The sequence below is a fragment of the Buteo buteo genome, chromosome 3 (assembly GCF_964188355.1).
Source record: "Buteo buteo chromosome 3, bButBut1.hap1.1, whole genome shotgun sequence".
In the NCBI taxonomy this organism is placed as follows: domain Eukaryota; kingdom Metazoa; phylum Chordata; class Aves; order Accipitriformes; family Accipitridae; genus Buteo; species Buteo buteo.
In genome coordinates this window covers 25,816,945-25,833,753 of record NC_134173.1, presented here as the reverse complement: position 1 = coordinate 25,833,753, position 16,809 = coordinate 25,816,945, and positions in this window count along the sequence as shown.

Here is a 16,809-nt window from a genome sequence, read left to right as displayed (position 1 = left end):
AGTATAATGATCATTTCTGCAACAGGCAGACTTGTTTAGGGTGGAAATGAATTGTTCTCATAAACCTAATCCAAACTCCAAAGGAGTTAATAGACTGATTCCCACTGATCTAAACTCTTTAAACTTCTTACCAGACCTTTGGGCATTCTTTAGACAGCCTCAGTACTGGCCAACTCTCTCTCCTTTATGTTTCCAACTGGTTTGGCACAAATGGTTCAAACCTGTCATCAGAAACACCTGAATTTCTTTGTTAATAAGGCAGAGAAAGTTGGGCACAACTTACTCTGTCTGATATGACTCAGAGTGTGTGTAGTCATGTGTATTTGAGATAAAAAATATAATAAAATAAAAAAAAATAAGATTCTTTTAAAAGAAAAGTACATCCCCATGAAGTGAGAGAACAGGAAAATGCTCTTTGGACCGCAGCTGTCTTGAAATAGCTTTCAATATAATTGCTGTAAATAAAGATATTATATCTACATAAATCTTTATTTTTACAGGAACATGATTGCTTCACACATTAGATTTGTCACTGCAACATGACAGCCTTTCTGTATTTAAGCATTCCTCAGTAAATCTTTATTCACAACAACTGATGCATGACTCCAGATATCATACTAGACAGCACAAAATAAAAACAGTTTCACACAAAAGCAACAAACACATGTACTAAATGTATATAAAAAACCCCAGACCCTAAATGGCAGGATTTGACACAGTCATAAAGCTAACAGATTCTGACAAAGAAAGAAAAAAATATGTTACTACTTTTTTTCTCTGCTCTGGCTGATTTATAAAGGGGCAGTGTGGTTCAAAGATGGAAATAACGGTAATAGAACAGACATCTTAATTTTTGATTGAACAGATTGTATTCCAAAATGTGGACAAAAATGATATCTCCCCCACCTCTGACATTTTTATTAATGTAATTTAAAACAAAACAATCTTTGTTTAGCTCACCAGGCAATTTTACTCTTTATTTCATGCTGTATGCTTGTTCCTTAGTTTTGACAACAAATGATGGATTTTTTTTCCATTAGATACTGTATTCTAGCTTAACATTTGGAGTCCAAATCTGTCCTGAATGCACAACAGTCTGTATTCAAATGGGTTCCTATTCTGCTACTCTTTTGACTGAACTAGCTTTGGAACTGCAGACCCCATGGAGTTAGGGGTTTGGCCACCAAGCTAAGTAACCCAGATGCTTAACCATAGATTTTTACTATCACTGGCTCAAATTGAGTGAATTTTAACCAAATTCCCACTCTTCTCTGGTCTTTTATCTTAGTGGTCCATACATATCACAGCTGACAGCACCATACTTCTTGCACCTACAGAAAAGCCATGCTGGAATCAGAAAAGTCCCTAACTGCAGGTCGTGGAGGCCAGGAATGAGATGCAAAAGGAAGAAAACTAGCCAAAATCCATGGCAATGCACTCCTGTGCTGTGCTGTGATACCCCTCGTATGTGTGCACAGCTAACCTGCCCTGGCTGAACTTTTGTGCTAAGCTAGTGCTTCTGTAGATCTCTTGTCCATGGTTCCCCAAAATCCTTTAGATGACAAGCGCACATAACAGTGTTTCACATAAGCAGGGAGGCAAATCCTGGGTTTTACAGGCAAGCTATATTTAGATATGCAGTGATAAAGTTCTTCATCTTTTGTCATGCATTCTTCTGGTGGGTGAAATCTGTTGTGGGTAAAATTGCAGAAACAATAAACTCATTGGTTCTGCAACCAAAATATAAATGCATAGGCAGGTAGGTGGTTTTAAGAGCCTGTCTTTCGGCAGATTTATTTGACCTGAAAGAAAATTATTCATTTATTTATTTTGGTATCCCTTTTAATAATTCCAGTGGAAGACAAATATTTTGCAACAAAAAAAGCTGAAATGCCTTTGGAACATGTTGAATTTTCAGAATTCAAATGTTTCCTTTCCAATCTCTCCCTTCCACCTTTTATTTTCTTATGCCTTTTCCATTAAAAACATATGCAATTTTCAACTGAAATGATAAGCCAAATCTGACCGCAATATTGGAATGGTTTTGATCACCTTTATCAGGTGGTGTTTAACAGTTATCCCCCTCCTGCATCCTTTTCCAAATAAAGAATTTGTTTATTTTAATATTGCTAAATATTTACCTAGTTATTTATTTAAAATGAGATATGTCATTGGATGGGGCAAAAAATTTATCTACATCAGTGTTTGTATTCTTAAAGATCTCTCTGGAGTACTGCACGTTTCAGTAACCAAACTGTAGAGTTAGTGGGTAACTCTACTAACTGTAGAGTTAGTTTATCTCATGTGGTTCTTTGCATTTATTGAAACCACTGTGAAGCAGAATTCAGAATTTTGCACAGTGAAATACAATCAATATCAGGATGCTAAGCTTTTAAATATCATTTCAAAAACTGATATTTGCTGGGACTTTCTTACTCCTGAAAGTGATCATATTTGTTTTAAAGTTTATTGTAATTTATTCCTTGAGAGGCAAAGTTCAGTCACAGCTTTGGAGAGATATGTGTATCATTTCACTATAATGACCAAGAAGATTTAGAGTAGTTGCACAATAGGTCTTCAAAAGTGTTCTTATTTTGTGAATCATTATTTAAAATAATCCCTTTCCTTCTTCATAGACCAGTATAATAAAGTGTATTTCAAACAGTTTTATTTCTCATGGACAGTAATCACCAAAAAAATCTCATTGCCTTCAAGGGTAGACTAGAGAGACAGCAGCAACATAAAGATGCATTGTTGACAATGTAATCTGAAAATAACCTGTGAAAATTTATTAAGTCAAACAAATAAGACTTGCTTTTGTCACTGTATCACAATGCCATCAAACACAAGAACTCTTTCAACTGTATTTTTGTCCTTTCCAGTTTGTTTACAATATGAATCTGTCCTAAAAATCTTGAGTCAAAATATCTCTTGGTGTGAACATCTAGAGTATTTAGGCCTGATGTATTTTAGAAAGTGAGGGGAATAGGGTGATACCTCTCTCTTGAATGGCTGAAGGGTCTCCTCCTAAATTCTGTCAATTTGCACAATTGCAGCACACTGTTTATTACAAACTGCTGTTCTATTAGAGAGGAAACAAGAAGAGGCACAAGCATGTCAAGATGGACTGAATAAGATTAAAATAAAATTAGCCTTATTGTAATTTTTTATTTTTTACACAAGTTAGGGAAAACTCTGCCATACTGAATGAGAATGACTATGTATGCTTATGAACAAGAAACTACAGCTTATTGTCTCTAAAATGCTTCAGAAGAGCAGCCTCATCCTCCAGCACTAATTTAGCATACTAATTCATTTTCTTAGAATGTGAGCATGGGCTTCAGAATGAAATAAAATTTATTTTTTATAAATACATTCTTTATATATACATTTTTTTATATATACACAACTTAGTGTGCCTAATTGGGGTGTTCCCCATTTTTAATACAAAAGCTTAGAATTTTAGTGGGGGTAGACTTTGGTTGGTTGTCTCTTGTTTACTAGAAACTCAACTGACTGCAAGTATTCAGTACAAACAGGTTGAATCATATGTTAAAAGTTAAGCCAATTTAATTACATCTGGAGTCAAGTTATGCAATAAGTTAATTAGGAATATTTATTACTGAAATATTATCAATGGTGTCTTTGGCACCAATATTATCACTTTAAATTAGTTACAGCCTGGATGAGGGAAAAATAAATATAACTACTGTCACATCTATAACATGACTCTGGGTCAGCTGAACACTAATTAGGAAATGAAAATAAGTAGTGGTCTAATATAAGCCCAGTCCAAACAATGAAGAAGGAAAAAAAAATATCCCAGCAATAGACCTGTCAAACAGATGACAAAATATTGCTTGATATGGCTGTAGTTTGAAACAAAATCAAATCAACCACAAAACAATAGGAAGTCTGAGATAGAGTTTATCCCCTCAGACTGAAGTATTGATTGCATTAGCTATACAAGGCAATCCTTAGAGGGTGGGGAGAGAATGATAACACTCTACAGTATATGAATGAGTGATTGAAACATAAATGAATGTAAGCAGCAAATGAATTCCTGAAAAGGGCAGGCTAAACAACATATGGAAATTTACACAATAAAAGCTCTCTCACCAGTTTTTCAGGCCACACTAAACAATGGAAGAACCCCTTTTTAGACATAAAGATTCTCCTGAATCACAAAAATACAATAAAATATCTGGTTATTAATCCTGAATCCTTTGTTCTTGTTCTGCTTACTCATTGTGTTGAAGGAAGCTTTAGCACTTTCTGTGACAGCACAATGAATGGGGAAACGAAGCCTGCAGCAAATCTCATGGACTTTCCCCAATTTAGCTTATGTGTTTCATAAGCTTACATCAGTTTCCAGTTAGAGAAAATGCTATAACTTGCTTTTAGTCATGCTTTTGAAAAGCTTCAATTATGAATTTCTCAGTGAGTTTACTTATTGCAATTTTATTTCCCTGCTGTCTGTCTAGCTCACAAAATAAGTTTGAAATAACATACACTTCTTCCTCTGGAAATGACACTTATAAACAAGGATGGTATATTTAAAGTAGCAGGAAATCAATGATGAAAAAATATTTCTCCATTCTTGCTTATTTGTTTCGACAAACTTTCTGCTAGAATTTATCTGTCAATAGCATACTTAAGTTTTTTTCTAGAGAGTTTATTGCCTGTTGCTTCAGGAATTATAATTAGATAGTAAATGGGTTGTATTAGTAGTTACAAATATACTGCTGCTACTGACTAGTGGAGTTACTGTCTTCACTTACATAGTGTCTGCTCAGTTGGGGTTTAGCCTATTAGTTCTTTGTTGGACAAGTTGCACAATTGTGAAGGTTGTCTGTAGAGTTCATGAATGTATTTTTCCTGTAACAAGTCCTCCTAGCTAAAATCATCAGGGATTTTTCTGTTGCTGAGGCATGTATGACCCAGAAAATCTTATGAAAAGACCATGCATATAGTGCATATTGACAGCAGGTGTACTAATTACAAAGTATATTTATTTAATGAGTGTTACACACTTACCAACCATATGGTAGTCAAGAACTCTTCTGGCACTATAAAGACAGACTATCACAAACCTAGATGAAACATCAGCTGCCTTAACTAGAAACTGAGTAACATCTGGATTAGCATACATGGAAACTTATGCCTTTGAGGATTTGCCTTGATGAGAATGTTGACATTGCCTTCATATTAGTATTATTTTTGTACCATCTACAATGTGCGATGTCAATGACATCACACAGTGCATTTGAATTAAGGCAAACTGCAAACTTTTCAAAAGCCTATCTTCACAGTTTAGAGATATTTATGTCTGCAGAAATGCTTCCATATTTATTTCCCTAGTAATCCACTTAATGTAATAGTATTTGAGAAGCTAAGAAGCATGATCTACTTTAATGACCAAAACTGGAAATGCTTAGTCAGTTATTCAGACTGCAAGTTCAAAATAACCATCTTACCAGCTAAGGGTCAAATAAGCCTGACTACTCACAAATCAACAAACTTGTGCAAGTGCCCTTTGGTGAACACTTCTATAATGTGTCAGATTTAACCTACTGCTGCATTATTTCCACATCTCCATTATGATCCAAACCTACAGCTCTTCTATCTCTCTCTGCCTCCTGCTTCCACAGAAAAACAGCCCTTTTCTGGTAATCTCTTCCTCTCCCTGCTATCTGTCATCCATGCCGCCTTCTCTGATCATCTAGCATATTGCTCCATCACTTTTGCCAGTTGAATTTAGCTGTAACACTTTGTCTCAGCTTTCCCAGGGTTGTGAGTTGACCAAGTAGTAATTGCTCAAGTTTGCCCTTTCTTCAGGTTTGGATTCTTGCCCCTGCCTAACCTGGCTGACTGCCTATGCTGACCACACTCCTCTGTCCACATTCCTCATTGATGCGCAGGTTCTGGCACCCCCAGCCCTTCCCTCTGTATCTACACCTGACACACTTCTCTTCTCTGGCTTCTTGGGCTTTCAAGCTTCTCATCTTCTGCTCCTTGTCCTGCTGCTGAGGAGAATCTGCCTCTGGCTATTTTTATTCACTTTACTCTCTCATGCATTACTTAGGAGATCTACAAGCAGATTGGAAGTAGAAGCAAATCAATAGCTTGACAGTGTTCTCTCAAAGGAAATACTGATTGATCATTTTACATTAGTTGCCATATATCATTGATAGGGACTGAAAAAAGACAACCAAAAAGTACCCTGCTTTTCCATTTGTTGATGCCAGTAACACCATGAAATTTTCTCCTAGGAACTAATAAGCCTTCTACTCACACACTCCAGCACATAGATGACAGTTCACTTCTGCAGAGACAACATGTCCTGAAGCCCTAGGGTTGGCATCAAGAACAGCAATACTTGTCTTTTGAAGAGTCCTAAGGAAGGAATAATGTGGCAGAGTGTGTGGAATAATTACCTCTGAAAAGCTATCTCTGAATGGGCAGCAGAATAGCTTTCATGCAAAGCATGCACAGGGTTTTAAAGGTCAGATAACTGAGCGATTTTTTCACCTCTTACTTTTGTCTACTACCTTTTAATTTAAGCACAAATATGAAGGAAACATTGCACATATTTGCTAGAGCCTTGGTTTGGTAACACTCAGCCTTGGTGTAGTGTCATTGCAATGATATGCTCTTTAATATATGCGTAGTAGCTGCTTGAACACTCCTTATTTTAGTGCAAATATAAAGAAAACTGAATGGAATAAATGATAAATGTGCATTTTAAACTAATTAGATTTTGGGATGTATCCAACAATGTATACTATTTTGCCTCTCGTTTAGAGCAAGTGCTCAGAGGAAAGAGATGGTGATGGTCAAAAGCTGGGTGGAGTAGAATCCTGTCCTGCTCCTGGGCAACATGTTAGGTGAAGAGAAATGCACTGAATCTGCAGTGAATTTTCCAGCTGAAGGAGGAAATGTGGCAAGCAACTGAAAAGTGCAAAATTTACATTGAAATCCTCCTCTGCCTGACACTGGCCTCTGCTTCAGGCTAGAAATATTCTCAATATTTCAGAAGGCTTGTTATTTTATTCCTCTTGTACTCCAGCATGCTGTTCTTAAGTGTACAGAACCAATATTGTGCAGAGTGCACTCAGCAGGAAGCAAAATCAAACAAAAGAGACTGATTGTAACAACCCTTCTCCTCCCTACCCAAACCCACTCATTTTAGCGCTTAGAGCAGTAACACATCACTTGGGTTTATAGGCACCACTTACTGAGCTGGCTTGTTTAAGAAGATGGCAGAAGAACAAAATGTGAAAACCTGTACTCTGCTACCTGGAGAAAGATGAAATAGTGTTGTGCTGGTGAATGTGGGTGTTAAAATGTGTGTATGAAGTAGTAAAAAAGAAAAAATTTATCTGTTTCTGTAAGGCACTGTGTTCAACAAACTGATTTCAGAAGTGTTATTACCCGATGGAGTTTAGTCCCAGAAGGGCAATGCTTAGTTGGGCTCATTTTAAAATCTTACTTGAAAGTAATCTTGAGAAAATTTCAGTGAGCTGTGTTTTTATATTTCTACATGAAAGAAATAATGACCTACTTCATGCAAATGTCTATTTAAATCCATGAATATGCTGGTGGGGTAAGTTGCTGCTAACATAAGATGATGGTTTAGACTTTGGCTTGCTGACAGCCTTGCTCCTAAAATAATGCTGATGGGGAGAAGGGAAGCCATGGGTCATAGGAAGCAAGTTGGAAAGATCAGTTTTAGGAGTTTTGTAAAACAGTTCTAAAGAGCAAAGAGTTTTAAGTAAGTTTAAATCTTTTCTAGTGGACAGGATCCCACATAACTGAGGAAATTTAAAAGACTACATTTTTCATAGTCTGACTTCTTTTTTAAACAAACAAACAAACAAACAAGCAAACAAAGTTGTGGGTTTTTTTCCACTGTGCATTTGGGTTGCTAACTGACTGAATTGGAAAAGCCATATTTGCAGGAACTAGGTTGTTGCTTGGACTAGTCCTGATTCAGATTTCATTTCAGATGGCATAAGTCAAAGCACCTGCACAGAGTCCAGAGAAATTGTGTCAGAAAAAAGGGCTTTCAGGCTTAAAGTTTTCACAGAGTGGCTGTGAGCTGGTGCCATTTAATGATATTTAAGAATAGAATTGACAACAATCTTAGATGGAACAACTCGGGGGGGGGTGTGGGAGGGGAGGTGTCAGCTATAATCTTGTAGAAAACAGTTGAATTTGTTTTCCAGAACATTTCAGCTATTTGATTTGGAATTTTTTTTTTTAATGTCAGAATTTGCTATGCAAGTTCCTACTCCCGATCCTCTAATAACGAGACTGTATTACAATATACCACAGAGCACTATTGTGGTAAAGTTCTTGGTTACACGATCTCTCTCTTGTAAGATAATATCAGAATTAGGAAAATGTGCTTGTATTTGATTCATTTAGAAGTTTGAACAAGCACATTATTTCAGTCTTGGCCTTATTTAATAGGAAGGTCATGCTATAGCAGCATATTCTTGCAGCAGAACTTCGCAGCATATTGTAATGAGTTGCTATCAAAGGGCAGGGTTGGTCTTCCAGCAAAATCTTGCATTCCTGGAGATGTGCAAAGGCCTAATAGACATTATAAGAGGCATGTTTGATTTTTGTTTAGTAATTTCATCTTTTATAAATGAGCAAATCAAAGTCTTCTTGTTTCTGTAACTGTTTTTAATAACTCTTGCTTTGTTTCTTCAGGAAATAGGTACCATCCATTGACTGCTGTAGTTTCCAAGACACATGCTCCCAAACAACCTCCCACTTCAATATAATTTATTGGGAGGATTTTTTTTTTTGCGTGTGTGTAAATCCACCTTGGATTTCTTCTTTCACCAAATCACACTCTATCCACAGACAAACTTTTCAATGAAGAAATACATTTGAACTGCCAGTTACATGTTTCATCTCTTTTTGCTGCGTAAAAACACAGCAGCTGGAAAAAATGTTTGATTTTGTTAGAAATATCTCTCACAGAAGAACTGCAGAATGGTTGAAGTTAGAAGGAACCTCTGGAGAACATCTTTTCAAATCCCTCTGCTCAAGCAGGGCTACCTAGTGCCAGTTGTCCAGGACCATGTCTAGACATTTTTTTTCTTTAAGGATGGCAGCTCCACAATCTCTCTAAGCAACCTGTGCCAGTGCTTGGTCACCCTTGCAATGAAAAAGTGTTTCCTGATCTTCAGAGGGAACCTCCTGTGTTTCAGTTCAGTTTGTGCCCATTGCCTCTGGTCCTGTCACTGGGCACCACTGGAAAAAGCCTGGCTCTGTCTTCTCTGCACTGTCCCTTCAGGTATTTGTATACATTGCTGAGATCCACCTGAGCCTTCTCTTCTCTTCTCTAGGCTGAGGAGTCCCAGCTCTGTGAGCCTTTCCTCATGAAAGAGGAGAGATGCTCCAGTCCCTCAATCATCCCTGTGGCCCTTTGTTGAACTCTCTCCAGTATGTCCATGTCTCTCTCATACTGAAGAGCCCAGAACTGGACACAGTTCTCCAGGTGTGGCCTCACCAGTGCTGAGTAGAGGGGAAGGATAACCTCCCTCGATCTGCTGGCAACACTTTGTCTGATGCAGTTGAGGATAACATCAGCCTTCTTTGCTGCAAGGGCATATTGCTGGTTCATGTTCAACTTGGTGTCCACCAGGCCCCCAGGTCCTTTTCTGCCAAGATGCTTTCCAGCCAAGCAACCCCCAGCATGTACTGGTGCCTGGGGTTGTTCCCCCCCACTTCCCTTTGTTGAACTTCATGAGGTTCCTGTCAGCGCATTTCTCTACCCTGTTGAGATCCCTCTGAATGGTAGCATGACCCTCCAGTGTATCAGCCACTCCTCCCAGTTTTGTAACAAGCAGATCTTCTGAGGGTGCACTCTGCCCCATCATCCAGACCATTAATGAAGATTTTGAACAGGACTGGCGGCCAACTAGACCTTGTACTACTGGTACTATAATCTGGGCCCAGCCATTCAGCCAGTTTTCAAACAACTTCAGAAATTATATGAAATCTCTGCTTGTGATTCAGTACTCTTAAAAGTTAAAAAGTTATCTTTCCAGTGGGCAATTACCATTTTAAATGACTGTTACTACCCAGCAATATGCTCTCATGATAGATTTTCTCCATATCTCTTTTTTCCATCCTGGTACTGACAAAATACCTTTTAATGACCCTCCATCAGGGAAATCAACACTTCTATGCTTAGTTTTATAAACTGATTTGGGGATTTATAACTAATGAAAGACCAGATATTCTCTCACATACAAAAGTTAAGTCCCTGGTATTTTACGGGAATTGCCAATACAGAGTGCCATAGTACGTGAGAGAGGGAGGGAGAGGGAGGAAAGATGGGAACTCCACCAGTGCTTTTAAGAGGAAACGATAGGATGGTCAGGACCTGGCAGCAAAAGGCCTGGAAGAGCCTCAGCATCCCCTTTTATTGCTCAGATGACTGGCTCCAAAAATCTGCAGCTACTGCAGTGGTGAATAGAGGCAGCGATGGGGTGGAGTATGGGTGACAGCCCCACTGTTTTTTTTAGCCCCCAGCAGTGACGGGGACCCAGATTCATCCCATGTGAGATGGCTGCATTGGCCAGGCCGTGCCTTCCCCAGCGGTCTGTGGGAACCTGCACATTTTCAGCTGGGCAGGACCCCTCAGGGGTCCCAGGCCAAAATTAGCACATTGGCATGGCCTCTGTGGACTTGTCAGTGAGTCTTTCTTAGTCACTGGGATTTGTTTCTCTGTTCCTGTCCCCTTCCTGGAGGCCAGCTAGCTTCTTTCTGGCTGCTGCTGGCTACATTTTTGGACTGTTATTTTTCTGGGATCTTTTTTCTTTCCTTAATACTACTATTGTGTTAATGTTTTTAATTGCATTAACTTTTTATAAAATAGCTTTTCCTCAGTGGAAGTCAGACTTCTGAAACCATTGCTTTGATTGAAGAGAAGTTAAATGAAGCAACATCCTAAATGGACATTTTGAAGGTGCAGCTTGACTTCCAAATGTTTGGCTAAGGCAGAATTGGCAAATGCTTGTTGTGCGAAAATGTTTCTGTTCTGTTTCCTTCATCTTCTACTCTCAAAGTTTGCTAAAAATTATAAGGAGTCTGCTTCTTTTTTAAGACACAACTCTGTGTCTATCACTTCCCTCCTACATGGAAATGATCCTCTTTTACCTTTTCCTTTTGTCCTAATGGCAGAACTTAAAAAGAAGATGGCATAGTTAACTCTTTCCAAGTCTATGTGCTCTTGCTAAAAAACAGTTGATTTTCTGTTTCCTTCACATCCAAACAGTTCATGGCCATGAAGCCAGCTCTGCTTAGTGCCTGGCAATCTAATTAACGTATCTATAGTTTCTTTGCAATTCACATTATTAGAGCAGGTGTGCATGGATCTTCCTAATATCAAGTAAGACCTTCATGTTCTCTTACCTGGTGTGTATATAAGTAGAAGTCCATAGTATTTTTAATATCAGAATAACATTTTCTTTTACAGTTTACTGTGCTATGCAAGAGAACTTAATATCTTTGTATAAAGTAGAAGGTAATATTCTTCTACCTCCCAGAAGTAAATTTTCTATACTAATATATTTTCTTACACATCAAAACATCGTTTGTTGACTCAGCATAGAGAAGTTTACTATAAGATAAACAGAAAAGCAAATTGTTCTGAACCAAAAATACATACCTATATAACAGTTTTTAATGCATTTGATGCATCTTAGCTGAAAAAAAAATGAAACACTAAGTTCATATTCCATTTGATTATTTTTACTAATTATTTTTCCCAGGAAATTTTGAATAAAATCAATATGCATTCATATTTGTCACTATAAATATGAAATTAAACATGAAGAACTTGCAATTCAAATATGTATTGACTTTTCATTCTCTTTAACTCAGAAGAGCTTTTTTACAAAATTATTGTAGCTATAGCAAGCTTCTATAGAATGCTTCTACAACAGTTATAATGTCTTGTCATTTTTGTGGGGTCAAAAAATAGATTCTTTGTTGTTCAGTGTTGATTTTGCACAAGCATCAGTGTGGAGAAGAAAGCAGATAAAATGAGGATAGCAATAAATAGAAATTATTTTAATACTAAAAAAAGGCACAGCTTTGTTATGTTTAGAATCACACATTCTCCTGTCTTTTTGGAGTGATGCTGTTATTTTAGGAGGCTTTACGTATGATGGATGAGTGCTGAGACAAAGCATCTGATCTCAGGCTGATAGCACAAACTCTGTGCTGATCCTCTGCTCTTTGCTGATCCTCTGCTGTGCCTGTGACCTTTTTTCACCCATCCCCAAAATCTCCCCAAAGAGTTCTGTCATTTTCTCTTCCTTGTCTGACTGAACAGCACAATGGATTTGTGAGGAATGTGTGTCTGACGTATACACATGACAGCACAAAAACAGGAGAGGAAATCTGAATAAGTAGGCTGCGTGAACAAAGGGCTAAAAATCATATCTTGAGAGGCAATAAAGTGGGGGCAAGGAATAGACTAAAATGACTGTTGTGGTTATGGTCATGCAACAGTCTTACTTTCCTCCTGTCAGTAAGATGAAAACATTGCCCATTCTTATGACAGAAGGATAAAGGATAATGGAATCTGTCTGACGTAATAGCCTTGTGTCTATGCCGAGGATTTTATCCTATGCAATTGCAATTGTCCATCAGAAAAAGGAAGTCTTACCCAAGATACACATAAGCCCTGGGAAAATTCCAGAAACCAACATTTGGCTTCTCTAGCATGTACTTATTTTTCATTTAAATCCCTTTACTTTTAGCTGCAAAGGTTCTATAAAAGGAATTTGAAATGCAAAGGATGCACCAAGCTATAGCAATCTCCTCCAGGATTGTATATTCAGAGTAAGGGACATGGACATGGAGCTGTAGCATTTTTACTGTCTTATAGAGAATTTCCTGCCTTCGCAAGGTAGATTTCATCAAATAACTTTAACTACCTGCTCATAAATATCTTTTCTCTATGCAGACAAGTGAAAAGGAGTGAAGGAGGCATCTTCAACAGTCAAAAAAAGCAGCATTTGATTTTTTTAAGTAATAGACCCAAGGTGCAGAGATGTCCGAGTGGCTCTGCATGACATACCCTTCTGGGGGCAATATAGCTACAGTCACTGGGGTCTCTGGCTCAGCTTGGCACTACCCTAAGGATCCACATACTGCATTTCTGTGTGAAAGTGTTTCCCAAACTATAGCAGTGGACGTTACACAATGTTTCTTTCCTTATGTGTATGCAGTGCTATATAGTCTTTCACAGCCTGATTACTTGCTATTTTCCTACAGGGCCACTGCTGCAGGTATGTGGTAAGGCTTGGTGGAGTCATGCCAGCACAGTGAAAGAACCACTGCTGGTACTCACTTGCCTCAGTCTCTCTCAACTTTGAAAGGTGTATAATGAATGAGTAGAAAGACTGAAGGCACAGGAGGGACAGTCATTCTGCATCTTCTTCCCCCAGAACGAGTTCTTATTTACTTTAACGAGCAGATGTGAACAATGCAGATCTTGTTATTCCAGCATTAAAATTAAATTAAAATGCTCTTAATTTAGAAGGATGTTCTAAAGGCAACAATAAAACCTTTTTTTCAGGCTTTGCTAAGCTTTCTTTTGAATTCCTGCAGTGCTGTGGGAGGCCAGTAAAGAGACCAGACTTTCCAGTTATATCCTATTTGTTGAGCCTTGCGCACAACGTGCTACAAAACAGCACAGGATAATAATGTGACTCAAACATCTTTATGCTTTCCTCAACTCTTTAAAGCACGTCTTGAGAAGAGATAAAGGAACGTATGAGCATATCTGAAAAGGGGCTGCAACTCATTTTCTGTGACGTATCATTTATAAAGTGCACCTAGGTTGAAGAGGGGTCTGTCAGGGCTTTTCTTTGTTGTAGTGTATCACTGCCTGGGGAATACAGGCTCAATTGTCCTGGTAAAATAAAGCTATATCTACATTGCAAACACATCATTAGGAAGATGTTCATCAGGAAAGGAAGTAAAATTTCATAATGCACATAAAGTTTGCCTGCTACAGCTCTGGAGTATTTAAAATGTGATCTGCCATTCTGTGTGGGATTTACTGCACTGACAGAGGAATTGTGTGAAATGAGCCTAAAATCTTGTAAGCAAGCAGGCCAAGAAGATGGTTAAAGCTCCCAGGCTTGTAGCTTTTGTTTAAGAGTCAGCTGACATGTCCCTTTTCCTGAGCTGGAAGCAAAGTGAGTGATCCTAACACGGGCCACATCACTGCTCCTGTTCTTGCTTAAGCACTGCTTTACTGCTCCAGCTGTCACAAGGATTTTGGCAGGGTGGTAGGCCAGAAGATGAAGTTCTGTGTGTGCATCAGCAGTTGTGGCCAGCCACAGGCTCCCCATGCTGTCCAGCATCAGACCCTGGCCCTACCTAGGCGAGGTTATCTCTGCCTTTAGATTTTTAAGAAGGACTGAGAAGGGCATTCCCGACTGTCTTTTGGCAGGACGAAAAACTTCACTGTAAGAAATTACTTCTTATGGAAAAGTTACTGCTATCTGAAACCCTTTTGGTGAAGGGGCCAGTTAGGGGTTGTCACTGGTGGCCAAAAGGTGCTTTAAAATGCACACAAACACATGAACTAGTTTAGAAGTAAAATTAGAGCCTAACAAAGGAGGGAATGAGCACATATGATGACAGATAAACTTGCCCTGGGGAAAAGCATCATCTTCTGTTACTTAAAAGTGAGTAAAGCATCTGGAGGTGATCTACCACACTTCCATATAGCTCACTTAGCTGAAAGTAGCAAGGAAGGAAAGCACAGATATTATTGCAGTGTAGTGTGCAACAGAGACAGGACTAAGCTGGAAATTTCAGAAGCTGTTTCCATATAGGCTGAAGCAGGTTTTATATGTCTCGCCGTGTATGAGGAGGGATGAGTGAGATGTGGAAAGGGATGGGGTGAGTCAGTGCAAAGCTGAAGAAGGGATGTTTGAATGTGGCAATGAATGACACAGCCTCCAGCCCGAAATGGACAGGCAGTTGGTGCAAGCAGTTGAAGACGCAGGGCAGGTATAAGCGACAGTGGGATTGGTACTGCTGCAAGTGTGGGGCTGAAGCTGAGGGGCTCCCCATCTTCAGGTGCCCCTGTCCTTCAAAGATCCTCTGGCCTGGCCAGCTGGACACCCTGGACAGGCACTTGCTGGGGGCTTTGCGCGTGTCTGCTGTGTTCCTGAGGCACTGTCAAACCTGCCTGTCACTGCTTATCCCCCTGGGGCCTCCCCACCCTTCCCATGGCCCAGAACCCCATGTCAGCCCCCCAGAGCCATCAGTCCCTGCCCCAGCGATGCTGCAGCAGGGCTGGTCTCCACCTCCCCATAGTACTGCCCTGCCTGTCCATGGGCCTCCTGAGCCAGGCCTCCTCTCAGGCCCCCATCCCAGCCTGGCCTTGGCCCATCCCTGTCCCCAGGGAGATGCCCAATGCCAGGGCTGGGTCAGCCCCAGTACCCCCTGGCTGCCCTGCTCCTGGCTGGGGCAATGGGATGGGCCCCAGCTGCCAGGACCTGTCCTGACAGACCTGAGGAAAGCCCCATGGCCCCTGGGGAGCCCTCAGCCCCCGCAGTGCCCTGATGGTGTTTTTGAGAGCATTTCCCCAAATTCCTTTTTCCTCTCCCTCTGCTTTGATCATCTACTCTCAATAAACCTCAGCTGAATGTAGCTGCAGTCTGTTTAATGACTTCTTTGGGTAACAGTATGAAGCCACATATAAAACCAAACCGCCTACAACTTCGAAGTTGTTTGACTTTGCAGGATGTTTTTGATGATTAGGTTCTGTTTTCATCAATATGACTGCGTGGACACACTTCTCTTTCTTTTTAAGGGTTAAACGGCTTTGCCAGAGTTTGTCAAGAAAACTTGTAAATCAAATAGCTTGTCCTGCCATCTTGCTCTGTCTGCTCTGTGATTAACTGGCAGTTATGTGTCTACAACAAATGTAGAAAGGAATAAAAAACTTTTGAAAGCCACCGATCTGAGCTAACCTGCTTCACCTTAGTGCAAAAACATCCATGCATGAGCTCTCTACAAGTTTGGGGAGCAGATGGTCTCCCTCCCTCCCTCACATGTGTCCCGAGGAGCACCCGTGCTTTGTCCCCTCCCCTGTGTTGCAGACATGTCTGGGTGATCATGTGTAGACATTTGCATGCTGAAACAGCAGAGAGCAAGCCACCTCTGGTCCCACATTCAAACACATTAGAAATAATGGGTCCTGCTTCAGTGGGAATGGTTATGTTGTATACCATTGACAGTGGACTGTCACTCTTGCCATTGTTCAAAGAGAAAGAAGCATGTGGCCGTGCTTGTCCAGCTCTGAGGCTAAGCCAATGAACACCCAGGGGATGGGACTTTTTGGCTGCCTAAGTCCACTTTAATACGGTCTTTTATAATGGAGTGTGGGCTGAATGAGATCCTATCTGCCAGGACATATCGTGTAGACATACTCAGGAGGACTTTTCAGAGCATTCCCAGTCCTGTGACTGTAACAACTGCTTGTCCTCGGGACTGCAGCTTTCTTACTCTCATTTCAAAGCCCAGGAACTGATGTGTGATGGCCCATACCTGCTTACACAGACATATAAGGCTATATCTGGCCCTTCTTCTAAAGGAGGAGAATTTTCCTACAGCTTCTTCTTTCTAGTTTTCCTGACCACAGGTAAAGAGATATTATTCATGGCTGACTATGATGCCTCTAGTCAGAACTCCAAAGCCCTGTTTCCTATTGAAAGTGCGTAGCAAGCTCTTCTCCAGCAACGAACAAAG